Source organism: Bufo gargarizans, chromosome 11, assembly GCF_014858855.1.
Source record: "Bufo gargarizans isolate SCDJY-AF-19 chromosome 11, ASM1485885v1, whole genome shotgun sequence".
In the NCBI taxonomy this organism is placed as follows: domain Eukaryota; kingdom Metazoa; phylum Chordata; class Amphibia; order Anura; family Bufonidae; genus Bufo; species Bufo gargarizans.
Genome location: NC_058090.1, coordinates 82,890,159 through 82,911,660, shown reverse-complemented (window position 1 = coordinate 82,911,660; position 21,502 = coordinate 82,890,159).

Genomic DNA, 21,502 nt, shown 5'->3' with positions numbered 1-21,502 from the left:
AACCCACCCCCACACACCCCCGTCGGCGATCTGTCTGCTAGCACCCCCAAAGTCCCTCCCCCCGTCGGCGGTCTGTTTACTATCCAAGCCCCCCCCACCCGTTATCGCTTGGGTCGGTCAGCAGGCTCAGTGAATGACGTGAAGGGACGTCAGCGGCGCCGCAGCGGCAGGGCTTTATTGACGTCCCCTATGTGACGCGTGCGCACAGGTCAGAACACGATGACCACACGAAGAAGCGGTCACCAGAAGAAATTGAACAGCATTTGGTGTCTCGGTCAGCCAGCCAGCGAAAGTGAGGTGCACCTGACCTAGGTGAGGGGGGAAAGAGGGTGCTTTTGGGAGGGGGGGGGGGCTGCTGAGCTAACAGATGCCCATAAAAGCAGGGGGGACTGCGATCGCACCGCCCCTGCCATTTAACCCCTCAGGTGCCGCGGTCAGCCTTGACGTGATGCGCCTCCATCTTCCTTCCGAGCGGAGCCCCCGCAGTGAAATCGCAGGGCTCCGATCGGTTGCCATGGCTTTCTCCATACTGAGCTATGGAGAGTGTAAAAATCCTATTCACCGTAATAGATCTCTATTATGGTGAATAGGAGAGGAGATCAAAAGATCCCATGTACGAGGCCCCTGTGGGGGCTAATTGTAAAAAATAAAAAGTTAAATAAAGTTTTAAAAAAAAGTAAAAAAAAAACACAGATATATTAAAAGTTTGAATCACCCCCCTTTCCCAATTTTACATATAAAAATACATAAACAATAAAAAAATAAACATATTGGGTATCGCCGAGTACGAAAATGTCTGAACTATTAAAATATTTTTTTTAAATTCTTGTGCGGGGAACGCAGTAACAGAAAAAAATGAAAAACACGCGATTTGCCATTTTTTTGGTCATTTTGTCCCTGAAAAATTGAATGACGGTGATCAAAACGTTGTATATACTACAAAAATAGCATCAATGAAAACGACTGTTCGCTACGCAAAAAACAAGCTCTGTAGACCGCAATATAAAAAAGTTATGGCTGTCCGAAAATAGCGATGCAAAGAAAATTTAGATTTTTCTAAAGGTTTAAAAAAAAAATTAAAAAGTAGTAAAACAAAAAAAAACTGTTAAAGTTTGGTATCGCCGCATTCGTATCGAGCCGCAGAATAAGAACGTCAGGTCATTTTTAGTACACAGCGAACGCTGTGATGTCAAAACCCCAAAAACCTTGGTGGAATTTTTTTTTTTTTCAGTTTTGCCACACAAATTTTTTTTTTCCTTTTTTCTACTACAAGACATGGTAAATTAAATGGTGGCAATAAAAAATGCATCTTGACCCGCCAAAAAATAAGCCCTCATGTAGCTATGTAAACGGAAAAATAAAAAACGTTTGGCTTTTGGAACATGAGGAGGAAAAATCAAAAATTTAAAAATGGAAATAGGCCTGAAAGGGTTAAAGGGCAATTCCATGGAAGTAGGTTCCAACCAAGAACTGTTGGCAACTACAGTGCTTTGTGAAATGATGAACATCTTGAAGCTTCAGAACCTAAAATGAAGTATCTACTGTCACCCAGTTCTCCTTCCTCTTCTCCTTCCTCGTCGTCTTCTTCCATGACGTGTACATTCACTGGCAGAGGCATATGGTGTGTGGTGTCCCTCTGCACCTGCAGGTCTGAGCCATAGAGGATAAGAAGAAAGTAGCATCGACCATCTACAGTCATACTCACATATAGCAAGAACCTCAAGGGTTGTGCAGAATTAGGAAAAAAAATGCCTGCCTTCTTCCTAACAACAGCGCCACACCTGTCCACAGGCTGTGCGTGGTATTGCAGCTTAGCCCTGTTCAATGAACTGCAGTACAAGACCCAACCCATGGACAGGTGAGGCAGCCCATGGGCAGGAAAACCCAGTGAAGAACGTCTTCTCCTTCTAACACAAATCCACAGCATTTTCCTGCAGTCGCCACTAGGGGGAGCTCAGTGGAATAGAATTTTTTACAGCTGCCATCGCAATCAATGGTAACTGATTCAATTCCTACGCACTGAGCTCCCCCTAGTGGTAGCTGCAGGCAGTTTTTATAGTATTTGAGGAGAAGCAGGGGATCTGGAGCTGCCTAGAGGAGATTGTCTGATAGAGTGCCATCGGGTACAAAATTTGGGTAAAATGGGGCACAACTTTATTTTTTTTAAATGAAAAATGTCCTCCATTTTAAAAAGTTTTGCTTTAGGCCTCATGCACCGGACCGTTCCGTTTTTTTTGCGGTCCGCAAATTGCTGATCTGCAAAACACGGAAGCCGCCCGCGTGCCTTTCCGTAATTGGCGGAACGGGCAGCCCATTGTAGAAATGCCTATTGTAGAATAGGACAGGTTATATATTTTTTGCGGGGCTACGGAACGGAGCAACGGATGCGAACAGCACACGGAGGGCTGTCCGCATCTTTTGCGGCCCCATTGAAGTGAATGTGTCCGCACCCGAGCTGCAGTCAGAAACTGCGGCTCGGATGCGGACCAGAACAACGGTCGTGTGCATGAGGCCTTAGGGTCCTATGGGATCTGTGGGATCTGTGAGGATGAGGATTCCTCCCCCACCAGATGACCCCTTTAATAAGGTCTCATAGGTTTTTTGTGATTCTAAACAGACCCTAGGGGCAGGTGACTAGCTCCACAGTCTCCCCCGAATACTTATTTTTTTCTGCAGGCCCTTTTTGAGACTCCTCTGGTACTCCCGTAGTCTGGTCCAACTCTGACCACACAGCCACTTACAAAAAGGTTCCCCCCTCGTCAAGTGAATGGGGCTGAGCTGCAATACCAGACATGGCCTGCGGACAAGGGTGGCGCTGTTTTTACAAAATAAATCAAAGCCTCCCCCCTGCTTATCCCTAGTAATAAAACGGGCACAGTAATAGCATAGCCACCCTGAGATGCCGTTTCCTTACCACTAGTTGGCGGTATGAACAGCCCCTGTATATTTCTTGGCAGGATGTGATAGAAGCCGCATGATTTCCTCTGGCAGCCAATTTGACGCGTCTCCCAGAAGCACTGCTGTACGAAAAAAATGGTATCATTATGACCGGTCCTAGGAAATTTCAATGAAATTTAGAGTGGGCGGAGCTTCCTGTGTGCAAAATACCTAAGGGAGTGCACCGGTTACACAGACGTGGTGAGTGATGGGTGCGCGGGGTCGGCACTGGACACATAGAAAGCTAAATACAGGGTTCTGATTTGCTTACCTGAGAGCAGTGCATTATGGGAGCTCGGATGACAGTTACCCAGTGACAGCTAAGCTGCCGGGTCTCACGACTAACTGTAGATACTCCTGTCTATGGGTAACCAGACACAGCGCCCATTTGTCCCCTTCTTATCCAACCCTTTGGAGCACCATACCTGGTAACCCTTTTTTTTGGGGGGGGGGGGCCCTATGGGGAAGAGCCCTTTGCCTATCTGGGGCCCCACCAATCAGCAGGGGGTCATAAACCTGGCACATTCATAGGCACTGGCGAGGATGGAGAGGAAGATGGAGGCCGGCACCGGTGCTGGATCGGGGATTTCCAGGTAGGTATTTTCTCTATACAGCTATTTGGAGGGTGCAGCTGGAGAACTGGGGTACATTGGGTTTAGCGGCATCCATCTTTACATCACCCCCCTACTTGGATCAGTACCATCCTCTTCTAGAGGACAGATTCTCTCCACTTAGGAGCCAATAGGACAGGGCCCGCTCTCCAAAGGCCCATGGTCACCTTTATGGTGAATATATCCTTGCTTGTATTTCTCTGCCAGAGTTTTTTTTCAATATGTGGCTGTCAGCAGGATCAACCCTATTTAATCAGGTGGGGTTGATCCTGCTGATTAAAATGATACCTGCCTTGTGAAAATCGGTTGGCGTATTGGGGGCGTGGCCTGCCCTTGGAAATATGAGGAGTTGAGGTGCACTGAGTGGCTAGGCTCCGCCCCCGGGGGGGTCACTAAAGGCTTCATCTGCATAAAGAATAAAAGGGCTCACTGGGCATGTGCCTTGGGGTCTCCATCTCCACGGGGAACTTGGGGCCAGGCTGGTTATAACCACAACCAAATTGGAAAACCAATAGTCCATCTAATGCAAAGCTAGGTTGGAGGCCCCTATACATTTTTTTTGCTTAGGGGTTTCCACCAACCTTCAGTGGACCATTGGACGGACAGTCTCATCCTCCTTGTGACCGAGTCTGATTGTTGCGCCATTTATTTTTCTGCTTATACTCTCTATTAGGCCACAAGTAATAATTCCATCAACAGAACAGCGCCACTCTTGTCCACAGGCGGTGTCTGGTATTGCAGCTAAGTGTTAGTCACTTGAATTGGAAACACACAAAATCTGTATCACCAGGGAGAAAAAAACTGTTCATTCCATAGATGGAGAGCACCAGCACGGAAGGGGTTAAGGCCGCCCCGTGCCCGGGTCGCTCAAGTGTGCCAGTCTGCCAAGCACCTCGGTGTTTAGACTATTTAAAATTACATAAGAAATAGAAGGATCCTGGCGCCTGATTTCAATGTCCTCGCGCGGCGGGTTCAGGGCGTTCAAGCGCACCTAATGTGTAAGTGTCACATCTGCAGAGCTTTTAAATCACTCAAGTCTTAAAGAGCCTCATATTTCAAGATTAGCGAGGCGCTCCGGCGGAAAACAGACACGGCAAGTTAAGTGGGGGGTGTGCCAAGGTGAAGAGGCGCACTCATGGGTACCGCAATAAATATTAGGCCTTCGCCTCCGACTTCACGGAGTCATGAGAGGCTCAACGTCACGGAGGAGAGACTTCTGCTCAGAACATCTTGGGATCTAGGGGAATAATGGTGGGGGGCACATAATTATATTGGGGGAATTTATCAAAGCATGGAAACGGGCACAGAAAAGTCACATATTTTCTGCAAGTGCTGTTTTGCGCCAAAATTGGTGACTTTTTCCAGTTTTAAGCCACTTTAAAAAAAAAGTAGGCAAATCACGCTCGTCAACTCTACTGGAAAAGGGGAGACCTCTTGGACTCCTGGGAAATCTTCTGCACAGCCTCCTGGAAAACAGCCATCCCATAGCTGATAAAAGTCTCAGATCTGCAGGGGCAGTCCCTGCAAATTTGGGCCGTCCCGAGTTGAAAATGGGTGGGGCTTATGTAAGCCCTGCCCACAAATGGGTAGTCCTGGGTGCGTCTGGGCATAGTTGTCAACTGTTCCAAGTTTGAAGGTCTGTACCTGATTTTCAGAGACAAATTTGGGCTGTCCCAAAACCAAAATGGGTGGACCTAACATAAACCCCGCCCATAAATGGGAATTCCCCTGTGGGCTTGGGATGTTCTTGGAGGAGGGGTCTCATGCCACAAATTCATGCCCCTCAAGTGGGGGGGGGGGGGGGGTCGCATCTTACAAGGGACAGATTTACCAACATTTACACCAGAAATGTAAATTATTGCTGAAATCTACGTCACGTTTTCTGGGTCACAGCCTGTTTGAATATGCGCAATATTAATCGAGTGGTCTACACCTTGACGCATTTTACGTCAGTGCACTTCTTATCAAGATGGCAGTCTTCCCCCCATTTAGCATGTCTGGGCCTTTAGCACGTTGCCCCTAGCAACCTATCAGAGCTCAGCTTTCATTTCTCCAGAGCAGTTTAGGAAATGAAAGCTGAGCTCTGATTGGTTGCTATGAACAATTTTTCGATTAGTTTTGATGAGTGAGGCCTTCGAGGGGTTGTCCACCATGGAAAAACTTCTTGGATTACAAGTTAATCCCGTGATAATAAGGTGATTAATGGGCACCATGAAGGCAGTACATTGTTGTGAGGGCAAGTACTGCCAACCCACATGTTACCTCAAGGGGGCGTAGTTACAGTAAATATCATATTGTACCTTCTTCCATTCCTTCACAGGTGTCCACCAAATGTATACAGTAGGGTGGGACACATGTGAAGATCAGACCAAACGAATTAGTGAATGTCCTGAGATCCCAGTGATCAGAAGTAATGTGTAGGGGAACCTGGTAGCAATTATTCTACAGCGCCTCTGCTGGGTAAATGAGGTATTACATGAGACCTAATAAAATCAATTATTATTCACACTCTACATATGAGGATGCATTTTGTTTATAGGGCTTGTTGCACTTTTTCAAGATGCAAGGTGCTTCCACACAGGCACCAAAAATGTATCTGTATAGCGCCACCTGCTGTTTTTTATTTCCCTTATTCCTCAGTCCACCTCAGTTACATTAATAAGGCGGTCGCACATGCTCAGTTCCATCCCCTTCCTAAGCTGCCAGTTTGAAATAAATCTAGCACAGCTTTTATCTTTAGGATAGGTCATCAATATCACATCAGTGGGGGTCAGACTGCCGTCCCACTGCCAGACACCAAGACTACACAGCTCTGTCCATTGTGTAGTGGACGGAGCTCGTTAATCGAATGGGATTAGCACTGCAGTAGCCAGGCACGGCCACTACACAGTGGGCAGAGCTGTTTAGTTTTGTTGTAGGAGCACCACTGCCGATCCCTTCAGCTTTAGGATGAAGTGCAGAGAGCACTTCACAGAGAAGCTCCCTGGCACTTGCAGGAGCAGAATCTGGCAGAATAGATATTCCTATTCACACTACTCCTATTCAGAATGCTATTATTTTCCCTTATAACCATGTTATAAGAGAAAATAATAATGATCGGGTCTCCATCCCGATTGTCTCCTAGCAACCGTGCGTGAAAATCGCACCGCATCTGCACTTGCTTGCGGATGCTTGCGATTTTCACGCAACCCCATTCATTTCTATGGGGCCTGCGTTGCGTGAAAAATGCACGAAATAGAGCATGCTGTGATTTTCACGCAACGCACAAGTGATGCCTGAAAATCACCGCTCGTGTGCACAGCCCCATAGAAATGAATGGGTCGGGATTCAGTGCGGGTGCAATGCGTTCAACTCACGCATCACATCCACGCGGAAAACTCGCCCGTGTGAAAGGGGCCTAATGCTGATTGACCAGGACTTGACCTAAAAAGTCTGATGGTATCTCACAGGCTTGTAGCTTGAGTAAGGAGACCAGGAGATCAGGAGACCAAGACTTCCCCCTATAAGATACCAATGTTTGACCCATGTTTTTTGAGTGAATAGACCTGATGGATCGATGAAGAAGAATACTCACCATGCCTAGCTTGATATAGTGGGCTTTCTATACTTCTAGACATAGATAGTTAAAGGTGGAGTAGTAATTGTTGCTTTCCCGGTCATCCCACCGCTGTCCTGATGTTCCTCAGCCTTTAAAATTTCAATTAAAGGGATTCAACAGAGCAAACTATAATTCAATATCACGCAACTTTATCACTTAACTTCAGTGAGCGAGCTCTGAGCGGTAGGAGGAAGGTGACCTCAGGACAGGACGTGAGGAGACGCTCAGATTCCGCGGGCTCCGAGTGCTACCGGGAATTTTTTTAATCATCACATTCCAAGTCGTAACTTTTTTATTTATCCGTCCACATTAAAATTTTGTCCTACAGGTCGTTACATTTATGCCAATACCAGACGTATTCTGTATAATTTTTTTTATTTTATTATTTGCTACTTTGCACAGTCAAAGAATTTTGAAGCTTTTTTGTGTTGATGTTGCGTTCATCACTTTGGGGTAGATTTACATTGATTACCTATTTTTTAGGGGGGTTTTCTTTGTTATGAGTGCTGCAATATTATTTGTTCATGTCATTATTTTTGCCCTTTTATGGGGATATTTATGTGGAAAAAATACCTTAAAAAAAAAAAAAAAGTTTTCTTATTACATTTGTATTACTATTTTTACTCCCACTATGAGAATAGACTATTTCACAGTATTAGTAATAGACAAATACACAAAGTTGCTATCGACCGGGGCATCTAAGTGGTTGAGCAGCCGGGATCAAAGTTAGGGCTCATGCACACGACCGTATGAATTTTGCGGACCGCAAAACCCGGATCTGCAAAAAAAAAAAAAAAAAAAAACCCGGATGACATCTGTGTAACATCCGTATTGCATCCGTTCATCCGTTTTTTTTTTTTTGCGGATCCATTGTAACAATGCCTGTCCTTAAAACTGACAAGAATAGGACATGTTCTATTTTGTTGCGGACATATGGAAACGGAATGCACACGGAGTCAGTTCCGTTTTTTTATGGACCCATTGAAGTGAATGGTTACGCATATGGACCTGTAAAAAAACGGAAGGGAAATGGAAAAAAGGCCCCGTCCGTATACTGCCGCACACAAGGTCCATGCAGTGCCATATGCAATGTCTTAATGCTGTGTGATCTGGTGGGGTCCATATTCTGGGGACATTTAGAGGGCACCTATCATCAGGATCAACCCCATTAAACCAGATTTACTGCCTGGTAGAGTTGATTCTGCTGAGTAAAATGATACCTGTCTTGAGGCGATCACTTGCAGCATTCCTTAAAAAAAAGACCTTTATGATTTATACCAATGAGGGCATCAGTGAACTGAGGGGCGGGGCCTGCAATGGAAAGCTGTAAAGAGTCTAAGCTCCACCCCTCGGTGCACTAAAGCCCTCATTTGTAGAATGAATAAAAGTGTTTTTACTTTGGAACGCCAGAATCAATTTTCACAAGAGAGGTATCGTTTTAATCAGCAGGGTAAACCCTAGTAGGCAGTATGTCGGTTTTATTAGGGTTGATCTTGCTGAAAGATGCCCTTTAAAAGTGTAGCATGGGGCCCAGCATGCTCTTGACATCCTGAGTGTAATTCTAAAATTGAGGTGGAATCTAAATGGTTGAACAGCCGGGATCAGAGTTGCGCAGAATGCTTTATGTAATATTGTAGGCAGCTCCTCCCTTCCACAATGCCTATACCTCAATCATGGAAAACCCCTTTAACTATTGATGACGTATCCTTAGGATGTCAGATTGGTGGGTCTCTACTCCTGGCACTCCCACTAATCAGTTGTTTAAGATTCAGCCTCTTTCTAGGCCTGTGACGTCACGTCCATTGGTCACATGGCCTTTCTACAGCTCAATTCTATTCAAGTGAATGGGATGAAGCTGCAATGCCAAGCAAGACCACTATACAATGTATGGCACTGTGCAGTGCCATGACACCTTCAAAAAGCCGATTGGGGGAGGTCCCGGGTCTAACCGCTATTAAGTTAATATTGATGACCTATCCTAAGAATAGGTCATACAATAAGTCCTATACGGTTGGCATTTTAGGGTATCTAGCAGGGTGTGACTAGCAGCTCCTTATGCTCCATGTAGGACATTGTTGGTGGTGGCATTATTAAAGCACCGTATATTATTTGTGCACATTCAACATAATTTATATTCCACCTCTACAGTTAAACTTTTTGTAGCATATTTCAGCTTGGTTTATCTTTTAATCAACTATTCTGTAGTACCTAACTCATCTTCCATAATCGAAGATAACCCCCATAGACAATGTTTTGCCCAGAGGCCTCCTCAGATGTTGATCAGGCTCTGGGAAGATAAAAGGCCTCCTCCATGGCTTCGGGCCTATCGTGCTGCTGATTCACGATATTCATTCTCCTTTCTTACCATAATGTTCTAACATTACGTGAAACATTTCGCGCTCCACTGGACTGGCAGTAGACATATTAGTGCTCATTTGCGGCCAGGAAGACACCATGCTGATTCTCTGAAATTAAACCCATGTACGGAGATTCGAACACATTACAGAATCTGATCCATTTACATGATTCCACCAAACTCCACAATTAATTTCTACCATCCCTCATTCCCCAGGGGCTGAAAGTGAATCCAGAGTAAGATCACAGGATAAAGCGATGACAAGCCTGTTCCTCACCCTCTGGAAGAAACTCTCTGCGGAGAGTTCAACCTATTTATTACAACTTTATAATTATAGAAACCTTGGTGACAACTGGTAGTGATTTTTTTTTTAAATCCTGCCCCCATGCTTCCCGACTTTTTCCTTTGCTTTAATTAAAGGCCTTGATGTTGGCACCGTCCCTGGAGTCATTAGGCAAGCTCAGACTTCTAGGATAACAAGGCCAGAGGTGACAAGCTGCCATTTTGCCCCTGAGGAGAGACACAAAGCGACGGGGGCGGGTGGGATTAACCCTCAGAAGCTAATTATGACAAACCGAATGTAGCAACTGTATCTCGTTTTGCGGTGTTGGGTAATGATGAGAAAGCTTCCGTGATTGCCGTCAGGAAACTGATTTCAATATGCTCTTCTGAAGTGATGTCCAAGGGACGATGATAGTGGCAGGATGACAGTGATGTCTTTCAGAAGGTGCTTCTTTCGACAGCAACATGATTAAAGGATTTGATAAAAACCAGGTGATCGGCACAAGAGAGCCATGTTCTTACAGTGATTTGTCACAAAATGTACAAAATTTGAATCTCACATTGTGTAGCTTGAAATGTTTATAATAGTCTTCATTAGTTTTGACAGTAAGCGTTCAGTTTCCCAGCAGCGCCAATGCACGGGAAATGAAGCATTAAACAGTGCCCATTACAGAACAGGACAGGTTGGGTCCTCCAGAGTGAGAGACACTCTTTGTAACAGCTCTACACATGACCAAGTAACAAAGAACATGAAAAAGACTCGTTGTCTTGGGTGCATGATATTAGGTTTTCTAAACCAGACATCCCCTTTAAGCCATGTTGTGAGTGACTGGTCTCCCTAATGTAAAAGGGTTGGCTCTGAATCTGGCCATAAACCCTTCTTCACCCATTTATCCCCCATGAATGAAGTATTGGAACATTTCATACTCTGATGCTCCCCCTTGCCCTGCATTGCGCAGAGCAAGGGCTGTTTTGTTTACATTGACCCACTGCTAGGCAAAGGTTTACCCCTAGCAGTGTTCCCAGTGAGATCACCGCCACTAATGGGCAGCCTTTAGCACTGCCCTTGACTGTCTTATAGGCTTACGCAATGCTAAATACCACTCATTAGTGGTGGTAATGTCACCAGGCTCACTGCTAGGTGAAAATCTCCGCCTAGCATATCCCGGTACATCACCGGAGCTGAAGAAAAAGCCCTTGCCCTGCACTTTAGAGCTCAGGGCAAGGAGGAAAATCGGAGAATGAAATGCTCCGATGTTCAGCTCATAGGGGCTGAATGGGTAAAGAAGGGGTTATGTCCGGGCTCAGCTTTGAAGCTGGACAACTCCTTTAGGCCAAGAGTAGGCTAGCTGAAGACTGGTGAGACAGATTGAGGAACTTATGGCATAGTTCTGTCCCTCTGTATTGATTGAAGTTTGGTAGGTTCACTACTATGGCAAGTTCTAACCCTCACCAACCTGATCAACCCATTTAGTATTCAGTTTCTACTCCTGAACAGTAGCAAAAAACATAACGTTATTCATTTTCAGGGCTCCAAAGAAGACTAAGTAGATGAACAAGGTCTAACTGGGTCTAACGTAGTTTTTGTTGTCATCGCTGCTTATCATCCTTTAATTAATGGGAGATGTCTTCTTTCGCTGTTTGGTCAACTGTTTGTGCTCCCGAATTTTACCAGCCCTCGTGCTGATGTAAACCTTTTGTGTACAATTGTGTACAAAGATGAGGTGGTTTACTAGGCAAATGTTCAAACAGTTAGCCAATATTGTGCTGGGAAAGAATTTGGTCAAAAATGCTATGTTGTTGGAGATGTAGAAGTGACCACACCATGTGGGGTCACATGGGGCAAAGTTTCTGTGTTCCCTATGTTGGTAGAATTTAGGACAAATACATTAGGTCCTCTTTTTCCATCCATAGTTGGATAAATGTGGTCAGCAGTCTAGAAGAACACACATGTGCATGTGCTAGAGGTCCAGAGAATTAGCCAGTCATCTTTTTGAAAAGACTAGTGAGGGACCAGAGAAAAAAGTCACATCCGCATTAGCTCTAGGACTGTCAGGGATTAAATGAATTGGCTAGCCAGAAGTGTCAGCCAGGAGGTTCAGACAAGCCATCATGAATCACAAAAAGTTGGCCACTGGGGTAAGAACCAACATCACCTACTTTTTACCTTTGTCCATTAATCCAATTCATGCATGGGTGTCAACTCTGCTAAGTATTACACGACTTTACAGTCCAGTGCTGCATCACATGTCCATGTCCGATATTCTTGGCTGTTGACGTCATACCACTGGTAGACAAGTCGTCACATAGCAATGACTACACAAGTCAATGAGGGACTCGATAACCCATGAGAATATTTTTTTTCACAATTTTTTTGCCATTTTAAAACAATTTTAAAGGTCTAAATTATAGCACCATGGGTTTAACCACCAAAGTAGCATTTAAGGGTTAAGAGTTTTTCGGAGGACGCTTTGAGGCAGATTTCGTGCACAGGTTGTTTTGAGTGGAATAGAAAATATAAAGGAAGGACTTCTCCTTTCTTCTAGATCTACTTCTAGCTTTGGCTAGAAAACCTGCAAGATCTGTCACAAAGACAGAGATCGTGGAACGGTGTGTTGTTTTCCTGGCGCTCGAGTTCAACACATCGCGGACCGGGTTGACAGATTTCTTGGAGGGGCTAGAGAAGATCCAGCGGTCATGGTCCTTATCGGAACCAATGACAAAGTTAGAGGTAGGTGGAGCGGCCTTAAATATGATTTTACGGATTTAGGTCAAACACTTAGGGCAAGGTCCTCAAAGGTAGTATTTTCCGAAATACTACCTGTACCACGAGCAGTGGCGTCTCTAGCTTTCAAATTTTGGGGGGAAAACACTGGGGGCCAGGACAAAAGTAGGGGGGGGGCAGCTATAACAACGATACATTTACACAAGTACACTTAGAAATGCTGCGATACTTTACCCAATACCTAAAACCGCAACAGGGAAGAAAAGTCCTGCTGTCTGTGGTTTAAAAAAAAATAAAAATCACTCAGATTTCAACATGTCCTAGCTGCCTGTGGATGACACTTTTATAGGGAGGGGGATCTGTGGATGACACTGCTATGGGGGGGGGGGGGGGGGGATCTGTGGATGCCACATACCGTATATACCATCTTATGCTATATGTGTCATCCACAGATCCACCCCATGACAGTGTCATCCCCATTTCCCCCTCTATAAGGGCTGTTTCACACGAGCGGATGCCGTGCGTGGCATCCGCTCCGTGAAAGAGTGCCAAGACCCGATGCAGACTACAGAGGCACGGAGCATTAACATGACTGATAATGCTCTCTGCCTCTCTGTGATCTCTTTACTACAAAATCACAGTGACAACTGTGATTTCGTAGTAAAGAGGTCACAGAGAGGCACGGAGCATTATCAGTCATGTTAATGCTCCGTGCCTCTGTAGTCTGCATCGGGTCTTGGCACTCTTTCACGGAGCGGATGCCACGCACGGCATCCGCTCGTGTAAAACAGCCCTAACAGTGTCATCCACAGATCTCCCTCCCCGTCTCTCACAGGAGTGTACATTTGACATTTCTAAACTGTGGCGGATCCAGAGCCTGGTCTCGGGAGGGGCACTTCCAGATTGTTTTCTGTCCGCCGCCACAGAACAAGGGTGCTTATAGAACAGACTACACAGTGTAGAGGTATACTGTATATTGTGTGGCACAGTGTAGCGGTATACTGTATATTGTGTGGCACAGTGTAGCGGTATACTGTATATTGTGGGCACAGTGTAGCGGTATACTGTATATTGTGGGGCACAGTGTAGAGGTATACTGTATATTGTGTGGCACAGTGTAGAGGTATACTGTATATTGTGTGGCACAGTGTAGCGGTATACTGTATATTGTGTGGCACCGTGTAGCGGTATACTGTATATTGTGTGGCACCGTGTAGAGGTATACTGTATATTGTGTGGCACAGTGTAGAGGTATACTGTATATTGTGGGGCACAGTGTAACGGTATACTGTATATTGTGTGCACAGTGTAGCGGTATACTGTATATTGTGTGGCACAGTGTAGAGGTATACTGTATATTGTGTGGCACAGTGTAGCGGTATACTGTATATTGTGTGGCACCGTGTAGAGGTATACTGTATATTGTGTGGCACCGTGTAGAGGTATACTGTATATTGTGTGGCACAGTGTAGAGGTATACTGTATATTGTGGGGCACAGTGTAACGGTATACTGTATATTGTGTGCACAGTGTAGAGGTATACTGTATATTGTGTGGCACAGTGTAGAGGTATACTGTATATTGTGGGGCACAGTGTAGCGGTATACTGTATATTGTGTGGCACAGTGTAGAGGTATACTGTATATTGTGGGGCACAGTGTAACGGTATACTGTATATTGTGTGCACAGTGTAGCGGTATACTGTATATTGTGTGGCACAGTGTAGAGGTATACTGTATATTGTGTGGCACAGTGTAGCGGTATACTGTATATTGTGTGGCACCGTGTAGAGGTATACTGTATATTGTGTGGCACCGTGTAGAGGTATACTGTATATTGTGTGGCACAGTGTAGAGGTATACTGTATATTGTGGGGCACAGTGTAACGGTATACTGTATATTGTGTGCACAGTGTAGAGGTATAATGTATATTGTGGGGCACAGTGTAGCGGTATACTGTATATTGTGTGGCACAGTGTAACGGTATACTGTATATTGTGTGCACAGTGTATCCTATATGTGTATAACATAAACATATTTCACATGAACACTTACAGTTACTTGGCTTGGCCCTTGGGGATCTCGGACGCCACTTCCACACTTGGCCGGGGGCTCGGCGGAGCTGATGTTGTGCTTTATCCTAATGAGAAAGATTTTATAATAAGGATTTGGAGAAGGGGCAGAGGGATAGCAGAGCAGGGAGAGGCTGGTGCTGCTACTAGGAGGTCATACCATGGGGGGAGTAATAAAGCCCACCATAATGTCACCCCAGTAGAAATAATTCTCCTTATAATGTGACATTGCAAAAAATACCCCCTTGTAATGCCCCCAGTTGAGCTAATGTGCCCCCATAATTTGCAAGTATAAAATTCCCCTTCTTAGTCCCCCCGTAGATGACTCCATAGTACTCCTCTCCCCCTTCCCCATAGTACCCACCATGTGTCCCAGTATAGAATGCTACTGTACAGAGCCCCCCATATAAAATACCCCTTCTTTGTGGCCTCAGTAGATGCCCCTATAGTGCCCACCAATAACGTGCCAGTAACAAGAGCCCCCCATCACGTTCCAGTAATAAGAGCCCCCCAATGTTCTAGTAACAAGAGCCCCCCCATCATGTGCCAGTATTGTAATAAGCCCCCCATCATGTGCCAGTAATAAGCCCCCCATCATGTGCCAGTAATAAGCCCCCCCATCATGTGCCAGTAATAAGCCCCATCATGTGCCAGTAATGAGCCCCCCAATGTGCCAGTAATGAGCCCCCCAATGTGCCAGTAATGAGCCCCCCAATGTGCCAGTAATGAGCCCCCTTATTGTGCCAGTAATGAGCCCCCTTATTGTGCCAGTAATTAGCCCCCCAAATTGTGCCAGTAATGAGCCCCCCAAATTGTTCCAGTAATTAGCCCCCCTTATTGTGCCAGTAATTAGCCCCCCTTATTGTGCCAGTAATGAGCCCCCCTTATTGTGCCAGTAATGAGCTCCCCAAATTGTGCCAGTAATGAGCCCCCCAAATTGTGCCAGTAATGAGCCCCCCAAATTGTGCGCGTAATGAGCCCCCCAAATTGTGCCAGTAATGAGCCCCCCAAATTGTGCCAGTAATGAGCCTCCCAAATTGTGCCAGTAATGAGCCCCCCTTATTGTGCCAGTAATGAGCCCCCCTTATTGTGCCAGTAATGAGCCCCCCTTATTGTGCCAGTAATGAGCCCCCTTATTGTGCCAGTACCCCCCTTATTGTGCCAGTAATGAGCCCCCCTTATTGTGCCAGTAATGGCCCCCTTATTGTGCCAGTAATGAGCCCCCCTTATTGTGCCAGTAGACCCCCTATTGGCCAGTATGACCCCCCTTATGTGCCAGTAATGAGCCCCACTTATTGTGCCTGTAACAAGAGCCCCCCTTATTGTGCTGTACAGAGCCCCCCTTATTGTGCCTGTAACAAGAGCCCCCCTTATGGTGCCTGTAACAGGAGCCCCCCTTATTGTGCCTGTAACAAGAGCCCCCCTTATTGTGCCCTGTAACAAGAGCCCCCCATATTGTGCCTGTAACAATATTGTTAAAAAAACCACACAAAAAAAAACAAAAAAAACTTATACTTACCTCCATGTCAGCCATGCGATGCAGCCTCTTCCAGCCTCTTCCAGCCTGTGTCCCGCTCTATATGGCTCAGGCGGCGCGATGACGTCATCGCGCTGCCTGTGCCGGCCTCTGATAGGCTGCAGGCACTAGTCCGGCAGCCTATCAGAGGAAGGGGAAGGGACACACCTCTCCCTCCCCTGCACCTCCGCTGGCACAGGCAGATTACAATGGAGATGAGCGCAATGGAAGCGCTCATCTCCCTGTGCCCGGCTGCAGCAGTGCGGCGGCGGCTCACTTGGGAGGGGGGCATTTTAGTTGGGGGGGCACATGGGGGAGCACAGCCTGATGTAGGGGGGGCCGTGGCCCCCTCTGGCCCCCCCCTGGCGACGCCACTGACCACGAGCCACACAAGAAAGGCAGAGGGAGATTAGGGAGGTTAACAAGTGGCTCAAGAACTGGTGTACGAAGGAGGGGTTTGGGTTCCTGGAGAACTGGGCCAACCTCTCTGTTGGCTACAGGCTCTATCGTAGGGATGGGCTGCACCTTAATGGGGAACGGGCAGCTGTGTTGGGGAGAAGATTGCTAGAAGGTTGGAGGAGTGGGGGGAGGGTAATTACGTTATAGGATGGGAAGATAGGATGGGAAGATGGTGCAGATAGAGACAAGGGGCAAGGTAGTAGGTCTGGGGGAGGAATGGAAGGAGGGACTAGAACAGCTCAGAAGGAAAAGTGTAGGGTAAAAAATATACATAAACCTCTTATATGTATCTGCACGAATGCCAGAAGCCTGACAAATAAAACTGGTGAACTGGAATTAGTGATGTGTGAGGAGGACTATGACATAGTGGGAATAACTGAGACATGGCTGGATGATAACTATGACTGAGCGGTTAATGTATAGGATTACAGTCTGTTTAGAAAGGATCGGAAAAAAACTGAGAGGGGTCTGCCTTTATGTAAAGTCCTGTCCATGTGCGCATTAAAAGGATAGAAGTTGCATCCAATATAGCGAATGCTGGTCTTCTTTGTTTCTGGATTGATGGGATGCTGACCCTGGACATGCGCACCGCTTACCATATACACAGAGTGCCGGCTGATCTCTTTTCCGTGATGAGAACATAGTCCTACCACTTTACAAATCACTAGTCAGACCACACATGGAGTACTGTGTACAGTTCTGGGCTCCTGTGAACAAGGCAGACATAGCAGAGCTGGAGAGGGTTCAGAGGAGGGCAACTAAAGTAATAACTGGAATAGGGCAACTACAGTACCCTGAAAGACGACTGAGGGGAGATCTAATAACTATGTATAAATATATCAGGGGGCAGTACAGAGATCTCTCCCATCATCTATTTATCCCCAGGACTGTGATGAGGGGACATCCTCTGCGTCTGGAGGAAAGAAGGTTTGTACACAAACATAGAAGAGGATTCTTCACGGTAAGAGCAGTGAGACTATGGAGCTCTCTGTCTGAGGAGGTGGTGATGGTGAGTACAATAAAGGAATTCCAGAGGGGCCTGGATGTATTTCTGGAGTGTAATAATATTACAGGCTATAGCTACTAGAGAGGGGTCGTTGATCCAGGGAGTTATTCTGATGCCTGATTGGAGTCGGGAAGGATTTTTTTCCCTGATTGGGGAAAATTGGCTTCTACCTCACAGTTGTTTTTTTCTTGCCTTCCTCTGGATCAACTTGCAGGATGACAGGCCGAACCAGATGGGCAGATGTATTTTTTCGGCCTTATATACTATGTTACTATGTTACTATCTTCCTCAAAACTTCATCCAAAAAACTCTGAACCTACCATAAGGCGTCTACTGCCTCTAGTATTACAGGGTCCTCAGAGGTTAGGGGCAGTTAGTGATCATTTCCTGAACCTACTTGCTATGATGGTGGTCGTGATGCAGTACGTCTATATGCCCAGACTGTATCTGTTATTTCTCTAGTATTAAGTAGTATAAACCCATTTACAAATTCTCGGTTAGTGTATTCTGCAATAATAGGGGGTGCCCTAGTCAGTACACCCCTGTAGCCACAGTGGAGAGTAGCTACAAAGCTACAAAGACAGACAGACCTATACAGGCTATAAAGAATGTCCTGGTTCCTCAAAAGCCCCAAAGAGACAACTTAATAAATAGCACATAGAAGGTGCTGGTGGGACTTGTAAGAGATTTTACATTGGGACCCAGGAGCTTCCGGTTATGTCCATTGATTTCTGTGAAGACTGTAATGCTTCATTTTGCCTGCAGGGGCACTGCAGGGAAATTGAACACTAATCTAAAATCCAATCATCCAGCATAACATCCAGGATATTGGAATCTATTTTCCATTAGTTTCAGAGACTTGTAAAAAGTTACCTGCCTTGCGTTAGAAGTCTTTGTTCTCGTCCTAATAACACAGACGGGGGATGTATGCGGTGTGTATTACAAGGACAGACCTTCAGACACGATGGCAGCATTTTCTTGTACACTTTTTTTTTTTCTTCGAAGAACTAAATTTAATTTGTTGGTTTTGAAATCTCCTGGTTTCACACCTCTGCAGATGAACACAAATGAGAGCAAAATAACTTCAGGCAACATCATTAAAATTGCCTATGTCCTGTATTCTCTGCAACGAATCTAAAATCATAGAGATTGATAACAGACAGGAACGTCATACACCGCGGGCGGTCGGAGCTCTGTATCCTATTTGATCCTTTTGACAACTTAAATACTCGGAATACTTACGCTTTCTTACTGTAAAGCCCTTGAGAAATCTATCTATGGATCTACTACAGTTGCTAGAAATACTATTTTAACCCTTTTTGTTTGGTTCCCTGAGAAAAATTTCACCTTTTAGAATGCTGCATTTTTTTATTTCTTAGTTTAGCCCACATTTTTTCAGCTTTATTAAGATTTAACATTAGAGATGATAGAAATAATTTAATTTGGTAGTCATCTATGGCGAAAAATATTCCAAAAAGGGGTCCAAAAATGTTCCCTATTTTTTCAGGCTCTGCTTCTCAGCAGTTTTTTCATTAATACTATTAATACTATACTATTAATATATAGAGACATCTAATCCTAGATACCTAGTGTCTCCAGTAAACAATTCCTCCTGAATATATCCCTCCCAACGGGGCCAACATATGGTACTGCTTCCCTTCACGTGACCCTATAGGGCAGAGGCCAGCAACTCATCGACTGATCTAGGGAAAGATTGATCACCAATGGTTTTTGAGTACCTTTGGCATCACGTTCATGCTTATTCACATTCTCAGGATAGGAATGTTGAATTGAGCAGTGGAACTTGGGAGAAACAGGTTTTGTGGCCCACAAGGGGCACTTTGATTGGTATTGGTACAGTTACTAACTGAGGACAATACCTACTTAGCACACTTTTTTCTGGCACTATTACTGTTGGGACACTATCTGCTTGGAGCTATTATTTATGGGGTCTCTGTGTTTGGCACTCATTTTTGTCAGGGGCACTATCTGCTTGGTACAATTACTGTCAGGGGCACCATCTCTAGCAGAAAATACTGTCAAGGGCAGTATCTGTATACAATTATTTTAGAGGGCACCATTTTTTGGGGAACTGTCCACATGACAATATTATTTTGTGGTGACTATAGTTATGTCATTTATCTCTGCAGAAGACACATTGCTAGAGGTAGCAACAGAATGGGATGGCTGTGGTGATGATGGAAAAGTAAGGAACCTAAGATGTCTGGACAGCAAACTCTGCAGAGACATACAGCAGCTGGAAGAAGCCTTTATGACTATCTGGGCCAAGTGAAGAAGATGGGGAAAGAGAACCTCTACAATCAGAAAAGATTTCACCTTTGAGGCACTGGTTGTGAATGTATTTTGCCTGTGACTGTCTGATCAGTGGTGTACTCTCCTGTATGTTACACTAAACATCCACCTATGGACAGAGGGCCACATTTATTTATGGCCAAAAATTTAGCCCCCAACATTTGTGTAAAAAAGATGTTAGAAATTGTGCATAAATCCACACTTTCTCACTTTCCAAAGTCGAAAAAGTGGGCAGATATATTAATACCAAAGTCTGAAAATTTGACAAATGTTTGCGCAAATTTGTCCCACATTTACCAACACTGGTGTTCGATTTACCAGTGCTAAAAAAGATGGAGTGAATTACGCAAAATTTATTAAGAGGTGTAAGCCTTTTAATAAATTTGGACTGTCCAAAAGTCAGAAAATTAAACCTATGCCTGGTATGAGCAGATGCAGAGTTGAGCCAAAATGTACTATTGATAAATCTCTCACAAAATTCATATTTTACAACTTTTTTAAAGCAGTGCATTAAAATAATGAGGGGGGGGGGAGGGACGGGACAATTTAAGACCTTTTGTAGTTTTAGACAAATTGCTACATAAAAAAAAAAAAAAAATGCTACAAAACTGATGATAGAGCCACGTTCCATCAGTCCAACAATCCAACGTATGAAACAAGTCTTAATAAATTAGCCATCATGTCTGTTAAGACCCTAGCAATACCCCTGATAACTTTCACAGGTATACTATGTGGGGTGTTTATGCCCCAAACCCTACTTGGGAATGTCCACTGATGGACAGGGTTTACATAAGCCATGCCCAGGTTTAGGCCAGAATGGGCAAGTTTTCATGGACTTGCTCTGAAAATTTGGGAAAATACCAGTAAAATTGGGATTGCTGTCAACTATGTACAACATTCCTTCCATGGTCGTGTCATAATTCGGTGCTAAGGAGATCTCAAGATTCTTACATGTTGAATCACTAAATCTTCATTTCTTATAAAGTAAAGTCACAGTAAAGTATAAAAATACATTCAAACGTCTCAAAATAATTTTCATCCTTTTAGATTACCCATAAGTTCTGTTGGGCTCATTGAGTGAGTTGAAGTGGACACCCCAACCAAAACCCAACTTTTTTGGTTTAAACTAAGTAAAGTATCCTAACCATAAATGTATTCCTTGGTCCACCTTTTTTTTTTTCTTGGAACTTATTCATTTATGAATGCCATTTCTCAGAACATGTTCCTTGTGTCATCTAGATCAATACAAGTCTCTAACAACCTGTCACGGTGGGGAGTGGTGGGAAACTCCACACCGTACAATATAGGGTGGTGGGATATGCCACTAGGCCTGGAAACAGGAATAAAGGGAGCCGGTCACCTTCTAACACATCCCTAAATCCTAGCCCTGACCTTCTAACTGTATGAGCGAACCCTAATGGTGGGAGGGCTCATACCCGGAACCTCGGGCCCTACTAACCCTAGAGATCCCTGGTAATAATGTCAGGGTTAGGAGATGACCTGTTCATCCACGACCCGGATGAACCGGAGCCTCCAGCAGGCCTAGCAAGAAGAAAGGAGCAGACAGTAGCCTAAACCAAATTGGCAGGTAAGCACCCAGCGCAAACAACACACAGTGGAGCAACAG